At 52.1% G+C, this 6,879-nt stretch overlaps 16 non-coding genes across 16 annotated transcripts; all 16 read right to left on the reverse strand.

Annotated features, from left to right (window-relative positions):
* Positions 1-126: 126 nt before the first annotated feature.
* On the reverse strand, positions 127-245 carry LOC123176224 (5S ribosomal RNA). Its single transcript, XR_006488424.1, has one exon. It is a non-coding gene; the product is annotated as a 5S ribosomal RNA (ribosomal RNA).
* Positions 246-542: 297 nt separating this feature from the next.
* On the reverse strand, positions 543-661 carry LOC123176223 (5S ribosomal RNA). Its single transcript, XR_006488423.1, has one exon. It is a non-coding gene; the product is annotated as a 5S ribosomal RNA (ribosomal RNA).
* Positions 662-958: 297 nt separating this feature from the next.
* On the reverse strand, positions 959-1,077 carry LOC123176213 (5S ribosomal RNA). Its single transcript, XR_006488414.1, has one exon. It is a non-coding gene; the product is annotated as a 5S ribosomal RNA (ribosomal RNA).
* Positions 1,078-1,374: 297 nt separating this feature from the next.
* LOC123176225 (5S ribosomal RNA) lies at positions 1,375-1,493 on the reverse strand. The gene has a single exon (XR_006488425.1). It is a non-coding gene; the product is annotated as a 5S ribosomal RNA (ribosomal RNA).
* A 297-nt stretch (positions 1,494-1,790) lies between these two features.
* Positions 1,791-1,909, reverse strand: LOC123176227 (5S ribosomal RNA). Its single transcript, XR_006488427.1, has one exon. It is a non-coding gene; the product is annotated as a 5S ribosomal RNA (ribosomal RNA).
* Positions 1,910-2,206: 297 nt separating this feature from the next.
* LOC123176217 (5S ribosomal RNA) lies at positions 2,207-2,325 on the reverse strand. Its single transcript, XR_006488418.1, has one exon. It is a non-coding gene; the product is annotated as a 5S ribosomal RNA (ribosomal RNA).
* A 297-nt stretch (positions 2,326-2,622) lies between these two features.
* On the reverse strand, positions 2,623-2,741 carry LOC123176228 (5S ribosomal RNA). Its single transcript, XR_006488428.1, has one exon. It is a non-coding gene; the product is annotated as a 5S ribosomal RNA (ribosomal RNA).
* Positions 2,742-3,038: 297 nt separating this feature from the next.
* Positions 3,039-3,157, reverse strand: LOC123176219 (5S ribosomal RNA). Its single transcript, XR_006488420.1, has one exon. It is a non-coding gene; the product is annotated as a 5S ribosomal RNA (ribosomal RNA).
* A 297-nt stretch (positions 3,158-3,454) lies between these two features.
* LOC123176229 (5S ribosomal RNA) lies at positions 3,455-3,573 on the reverse strand. The gene has a single exon (XR_006488429.1). It is a non-coding gene; the product is annotated as a 5S ribosomal RNA (ribosomal RNA).
* Positions 3,574-3,870: 297 nt separating this feature from the next.
* Positions 3,871-3,989, reverse strand: LOC123176214 (5S ribosomal RNA). The gene has a single exon (XR_006488415.1). It is a non-coding gene; the product is annotated as a 5S ribosomal RNA (ribosomal RNA).
* Positions 3,990-4,286: 297 nt separating this feature from the next.
* Positions 4,287-4,405, reverse strand: LOC123176215 (5S ribosomal RNA). The gene has a single exon (XR_006488416.1). It is a non-coding gene; the product is annotated as a 5S ribosomal RNA (ribosomal RNA).
* A 366-nt stretch (positions 4,406-4,771) lies between these two features.
* On the reverse strand, positions 4,772-4,890 carry LOC123176216 (5S ribosomal RNA). Its single transcript, XR_006488417.1, has one exon. It is a non-coding gene; the product is annotated as a 5S ribosomal RNA (ribosomal RNA).
* A 297-nt stretch (positions 4,891-5,187) lies between these two features.
* LOC123176218 (5S ribosomal RNA) lies at positions 5,188-5,306 on the reverse strand. Its single transcript, XR_006488419.1, has one exon. It is a non-coding gene; the product is annotated as a 5S ribosomal RNA (ribosomal RNA).
* A 296-nt stretch (positions 5,307-5,602) lies between these two features.
* LOC123176220 (5S ribosomal RNA) lies at positions 5,603-5,721 on the reverse strand. The gene has a single exon (XR_006488421.1). It is a non-coding gene; the product is annotated as a 5S ribosomal RNA (ribosomal RNA).
* Positions 5,722-6,018: 297 nt separating this feature from the next.
* Positions 6,019-6,137, reverse strand: LOC123176221 (5S ribosomal RNA). The gene has a single exon (XR_006488422.1). It is a non-coding gene; the product is annotated as a 5S ribosomal RNA (ribosomal RNA).
* Positions 6,138-6,434: 297 nt separating this feature from the next.
* On the reverse strand, positions 6,435-6,553 carry LOC123176226 (5S ribosomal RNA). The gene has a single exon (XR_006488426.1). It is a non-coding gene; the product is annotated as a 5S ribosomal RNA (ribosomal RNA).
* Between the last annotated feature and the right edge of the window lie 326 nt (positions 6,554-6,879).

Consider the following 6,879-nt stretch of genomic DNA (forward strand, 5'->3'; position numbering starts at 1 on the left):
GCTGGACCCGTGAATCGTGAGCACCCAGCTATGACTTACCGCACTCGTGCAAAATAATAAAACACGGTAAATATATTACTTACACGTGCGTTTTGTTTTGCAAGCGGCGCGAAAAAAATTAAAAAGGGAATGCAACACGAGGACTTCCCAGGAGGTCACCCATCCTAGTACTACTCTCGCCCAACCACGCTTAACTTCGGAGTTCTGATGGGATCCGGTGCTTTAGTGCTGGTATGATCGCATCCGACATGTTACCCCGGTCTTCGTCCCTTATCCTTGCCCCTCCCAGCTCCACTACAAAGACGATTGCACATTGCTTTGACCGCTCCCTCTCAACTACGGAGACGAGTTTAACGCGGTTTCCACCCCTCCCTCTCAACCGCACCAGTGCACGCCTGCCGCGCCACAACGCCGATGCTGGACCCGTGAATCGTGAGCACCCAGCTATGACTTACCGCACTCGTGCAAAATAATAAAACACGGTAAATATATTACTTACACGTGCGTTTTGTTTTGCAAGCGGCGCGAAAAAAATTAAAAAGGGAATGCAACACGAGGACTTCCCAGGAGGTCACACATCCTAGTACTACTCTCGCCCAAGCACGCTTAACTTCGGAGTTCTGATGGGATCCGGTGCTTTAGTGCTGGTATGATCGCATCCGACATGTTACCCCGGTCTTCGTCCCTTATCCTTGCCCCTCCCAGCTCCACTACAAAGACGATTGCACATTGCTTTGGCCGCTCCCTCTCAACTACGGAGACGAGTTTAACGCGGTTTCCACCCCTCCCTCTCAACCGCACCAGTGCACGCTTGCCGCGCCACAACGCCGACGCTGGGCCCGTGAATCGTGAGCACCCAGCTATGACTTACCGCACTCGTGCAAAATAATAAAACATGGTAAATATATTACTTACACGTGCGTTTTGTTTTGCAAGCGGCGCGAAAAAAATTAAAAAGGGAATGCAACACGAGGACTTCCCAGGAGGTCACCCATCCTAGTACTACTCTCGCCCAAGCACGCTTAACTTCGGAGTTCTGATGGGATCCGGTGCTTTAGTGCTGGTATGATCGCATCCGACATGTTACCCCGGTCTTCGTCCCTTATCCTTGCCCCTCCCAGCTCCACTACAAAGACGATTGCACATTGCTTTGGCCGCTCCCTCTCAACTACGGAGACGAGTTTAACGCGGTTTCCACCCCTTCCTCTCAACCGCACCAGTGCACGCTTGCCGCGCCACAACGCCGACGCTGGACCCGTGAATCGTGAGCACCCAGCTATGACTTACCGCACTCGTGAAAAATAATAAAACACGGTAAATATATTACTTACACGTGCGTTTTGTTTTGCATGCGGCGCGAAAAAAATTAAAAAGGGAATGCAACACGAGGACTTCCCAGGAGGTCACCCATCCTAGTACTACTCTCGCCCAAGCACGCTTAACTTCGGAGTTCTGATGGGATCCGGTGCTTTAGTGCTGGTATGATCGCATCCGACATGTTACCCCGGTCTTCGTCCCTTATCCTTGCCCCTCCCAGCTCCACTACAAAGACGATTGCACATTGCTTTGGCCGCTCCCTCTCAACTACGGAGACGAGTTTAACGCGGTTTCCACCCCTCCCTCTCAACCGCACCAGTGCACGCTTGCCGCGCCACAACGCCGACGCTGGACCCGTGAATCGTGAGCACCCAGCTATGACTTACCGCACTCGTGCAAAATAATAAAACACGGTAAATATATTACTTACACGTGCGTTTTGTTTTGCAAGCGGCGCGAAAAAAATTTAAAAGGGAATGCAACACGAGGACTTCCCAGGAGGTCACCCATCCTAGTACTACTCTCGCCCAAGCACGCTTAACTTCGGAGTTCTGATGGGATCCGGTGCTTTAGTGCTGGTATGATCGCATCCGACATGTTACCCCGGTCTTCGTCCCTTATCCTTGCCCCTCCCAGCTCCACTACAAAGACGATTGCACATTGCTTTGGCCGCTCCCTCTCAACTACGGAGACGAGTTTAACGCGGTTTCCACCCCTCCCTCTCAACCGCACCAGTGCACGCTTGCCGCGCCACAACACCGACGCTGGGCCCGTGAATCGTGAGCACCCAGCTATGACTTACCGCACTCGTGCAAAATAATAAAACACGGTAAATATATTACTTACACGTGCGTTTTGTTTTGCAAGCGGCGCGAAAAAAATTAAAAAGGGAATGCAACACGAGGACTTCCCAGGAGGTCACCCATCCTAGTACTACTCTCGCCCAAGCACGCTTAACTTCGGAGTTCTGATGGGATCCGATGCTTTAGTGCTGGTATGATCGCATCCGACATGTTACCCCGGTCTTCGTCCCTTATCCTTGCCCCTCCCTGCTCCACTACAAAGACGATTGCACATTGCTTTGGCCGCTCCCTCCCAACTACGGAGACGAGTTTAACGCGGTTTCCACCCCTCCCTCTCAACCGCACCAGTGCACGCTTGCCGCGCCACAACGCCGACGCTGGGCCCGTGAATCGTGAGCACCCAGCTATGACTTACCGCACTCGTGCAAAATAATAAAACACGGTAAATATATTACTTACACGTGCGTTTTGTTTTGCAAGCGGCGCGAAAAAAATTAAAAAGGGAATGCAACACGAGGACTTCCCAGGAGGTCACCCATCCTAGTACTACTCTCGCCCAAGCACGCTTAACTTCGGAGTTCTGATGGGATCCGGTGCTTTAGTGCTGGTATGATCGCATCCGACATGTTACCCCGGTCTTCGTCCCTTATCCTTGCCCCTCCCAGCTCCACTACAAAGACGATTGCACATTGCTTTGGCCGCTCCCTCTCAACTACGGAGACGAGTTTAACGCGGTTTCCACCCCTCCCTCTCAACCGCACCAGTGCACGTTTGCCGCGCCACAACGCCGACGCTGGGCCCGTGAATCGTGAGCACCCAGCTATGACTTACCGCACTCGTGCAAAATAATAAAACACGGTAAATATATTACTTACACGTGCGTTTTGTTTTGCAAGCGGCGCGAAAAAAATTAAAAAGGGAATGCAACACGAGGACTTCCCAGGAGGTCACCCATCCTAGTACTACTCTCGCCCAAGCACGCTGAACTTCGGAGTTCTGATGGGATCCGGTGCTTTAGTGCTGGTATGATCGCATCCGACATGTTACCCCGGTCTTCGTCCCTTATCCTTGCCCCTCCCAGCTCCACTACAAAGACGATTGCACATTGCTTTGGCCGCTCCCTCTCAACTACGGAGACGAGTTTAACGCGGTTTCCACCCCTCCCTCTCAACCGCACCAGTGCACGCTTGCCGCGCCACAACGCCGACGCTGGACCCGTGAATCGTGAGCACCCAGCTATGACTTACCGCACTCGTGCAAAATAATAAAACACGGTAAATATATTACTTACACGTGCGTTTTCTTTTGCAAGCGGCGCGAAAAAAATTAAAAAGGGAATGCAACACGAGGACTTCCCAGGAGGTCACCCATCCTAGTACTACTCTCGCCCAAGCACGCTTAACTTCGGAGTTCTGATGGGATCCGGTGCTTTAGTGCTGGTATGATCGCATCCGACATGTTACCCCGGTCTTCGTCCCTTATCCTTGCCCCTCCCAGCTCCACTACAAAGACGATTGCACATTGCTTTGGCCGCTCCCTCTCAACTACGGAGACGAGTTTAACGCGGTTTCCACCCCTCCCTCTCAACCGCACCAGTGCACGCTTGCCGCGCCACAACGCCGATGCTGGGCCCGTGAATCGTGAGCACCCAGCTATGACTTACCGCACTCGTGCAAAATAATAAAACACGGTAAATATATTACTTACACGTGCGTTTTGTTTTGCAAGCGGCGCGAAAAAAATTAAAAAGGGAATGCAACACGAGGACTTCCCAGGAGGTCACCCATCCTAGTACTACTCTCGCCCAAGCACGCTTAACTTCGGAGTTCTGATGGGATCCGGTGCTTTAGTGCTGGTATGATCGCATCCGACATGTTACCCCGGTCTTCGTCCCTTATCCTTGCCCCTCCCAGCTCCACTACAAAGACGATTGCACATTGCTTTGGCCGCTCCCTCTCAACTACGGAGCCGAGTTTAACGCGGTTTCCACCCCTCCCTCTCAACCGCACCAGTGCACGCTTGCCGCGCCACAACGCCGACGCTGGACCCGTGAATCGTGAGCACCCAGCTATGACTTACCGCACTCGTGCAAAATAATAAAACACGGTAAATATATTACTTACACGTGCGTTTTGTTTTGCAAGCGGCGCGAAAAAAATTAAAAAGGGAATGCAACACGAGGACTTCCCAGGAGGTCACCCATCCTAGTACTACTCTCGCCCAAGCACGCTTAACTTCGGAGTTCTGATGGGATCCGGTGCTTTAGTGCTGGTATGATCGCATCCGACATGTTACCCCGGTCTTCGTCCCTTATCCTTGCCCCTCCCAGCTCCACTACAAAGACGATTGCACATTGCTTTGGCCGCTCCCTCTCAACTACGGAGACGAGTTTAACGCGGTTTCCACCCCTCCCTCTCAACCGCACCAGTGCACGCTTGCCGCGCCACAACGCCGACGCTGGACCCGTGAATCGTGAGCACCCTCTCAACCGCACCAGTGCACGCTTGCCGCGCCACAACGCCGACGCTGGACCCGTGAATCGTGAGCACCCAGCTATGACTTACCGCACTCGTGCAAAATAATAAAACACGGTAAATATATTACTTACACGTGCGTTTTGTTTTGCAAGCGGCGCGAAAAAAATTAAAAAGGGAATGCAACACGAGGACTTCCCAGGAGGTCACCCATCCTAGTACTACTCTCGCCCAAGCACGCTTAACTTCGGAGTTCTGATGGGATCCGGTGCTTTAGTGCTGGTATGATCGCATCCGACATGTTACCCCGGTCTTCGTCCCTTATCCTTGCCCCTCCCAGCTCCACTACAAAGACGATTGTACATTGCTTTGGCCGCTTCCTCTCAACTACGGAGACGAGTTTAACGCGGTTTCCACCCCTCCCTCTCAACCGCACCAGTGCACGCTTGCCGCGCCACAACACCGACGCTGGACCCGTGAATCGTGAGCACCCAGCTATGACTTACCGCACTCGTGCAAAATAATAAAACACGGTAAATATATTACTTACACGTGCGTTTTGTTTTGCAAGCGGCGCGAAAAAAATTAAAAAGGGAATGCAACACGAGGACTTCCCAGGAGGTCACCCATCCTAGTACTACTCTCGCCCAAGCATGCTTAACTTCGGAGTTCTGATGGGATCCGGTGCTTTAGTGCTGGTATGATCGCATCCGACATGTTACCCCGGTCTTCGTCCCTTATCCTTGCCCCTCCCAGCTCCACTACAAAGACGATTGTACATTGCTTTGGCCGCTCCCTCTCAACTACGGAGACGAGTTTAACGCGGTTTCCACCCCTCCCTCTCAACCGCACCAGTGCACGCTTGCCGCGCCACAACGCCGACGCTGGACCCGTGAATCGTGAGCACCCAGCTATGACTTACCGCACTCGTGCAAAATAATAAAAACGGTAAATATATTACTTACACGTGCGTTTTGTTTTGCAAGCGGCGCGAAAAAAATTAAAAAGGGAATGCAACACGAGGACTTCCCAGGAGGTCACCCATCCTAGTACTACTCTCGCCCAAGCACGCTTAAATTCGGAGTTCTGATGGGATCCGGTGCTTTAGTGCTGGTATGATCGCATCCGACATGTTACCCCGGTCTTCGTCCCTTATCCTTGCCCCTCCCAGCTCCACTACAAAGACGATTGTACATTGCTTTGGCCGCTCCCTCTCAACTACGGAGACGAGTTTAACGCGGTTTCCACCCCTCCCTCTCAACCGCACCAGTGCACGCTTGCCGCGCCACAACGCCGACGCTGGACCCGTGAATCGTGAGCATCCAGCTATGACTTACCGCACTCGTGCAAAATAATAAAACACGGTAAATATATTACTTACACGTGCGTTTTGTTTTGCAAGCGGCGCGAAAAAAATTAAAAAGGGAATGCAACACGAGGACTTCCCAGGAGGTCACCCATCCTAGTACTACTCTCGCCCAAGCACGCTTAACTTCGGAGTTCTGATGGGATCCGGTGCTTTAGTGCTAGTATGATCCCATTCGACATGTTACCCCGGTCTTCGTCCCTTATCCTTGCCCCTCCCAGCTCCACTACAAAGACGATTGTACATTGCTTTGGCCGCTCCCTCTCAACTACGGAGACGAGTTTAACGCGGTTTCCACCCCTCCCTCTCAACCGCACCAGTGCACGCTTGCCACGCCACAACACCGACGCTGGACCCGTGAATCGTGAGCACCCAGCTATGACTTACCGCACTCGTGCAAAATAATAAAACACGGTAAATATACTACTTACACGTGCGTTTTGTTTTGCAAGCGGCGCGAAAAAAATTAAAAAGGGAATGCAACACAAGGACTTCCCAGGAGGTCACCCATCCTAGTACTACTCTCGCCCAAGCACGCTTAACTTCAGAGTTCTGATGGGATTCGGTGCTTTAGTGCTGGTATGATCGCATCCAACATGTTACCCCGGTCTTCGTCCCTTATCCTTGCCCCTCCCAGCTCCACTACAAAGACGATTGTACATTGCTTTGGCCGCTCCCTCTCAACTACGGAGACGAGTTTAACGCGGTTTCCACCCCTCCCTCTCAACCGCACCAGTGCACGCTTGCCGCGCCACAACGCCGACGCTGGACCCGTGAATCGTGAGCACCCAGCTATGACTTACCGCACTCGTGCAAAATAATAAAACACGGTAAATATATTACTTACACGTGCGTTTTGTTTTGCAAGCGGCGCGAAAAAAATTAAAAAGGGAATGCAACACGAGGACTTCCCAGGAGG

Source organism: Triticum aestivum, unplaced genomic scaffold (genome assembly GCF_018294505.1).
Source record: "Triticum aestivum cultivar Chinese Spring unplaced genomic scaffold, IWGSC CS RefSeq v2.1 scaffold111380, whole genome shotgun sequence".
In the NCBI taxonomy this organism is placed as follows: Eukaryota; Viridiplantae; Streptophyta; class Magnoliopsida; order Poales; family Poaceae; genus Triticum; species Triticum aestivum.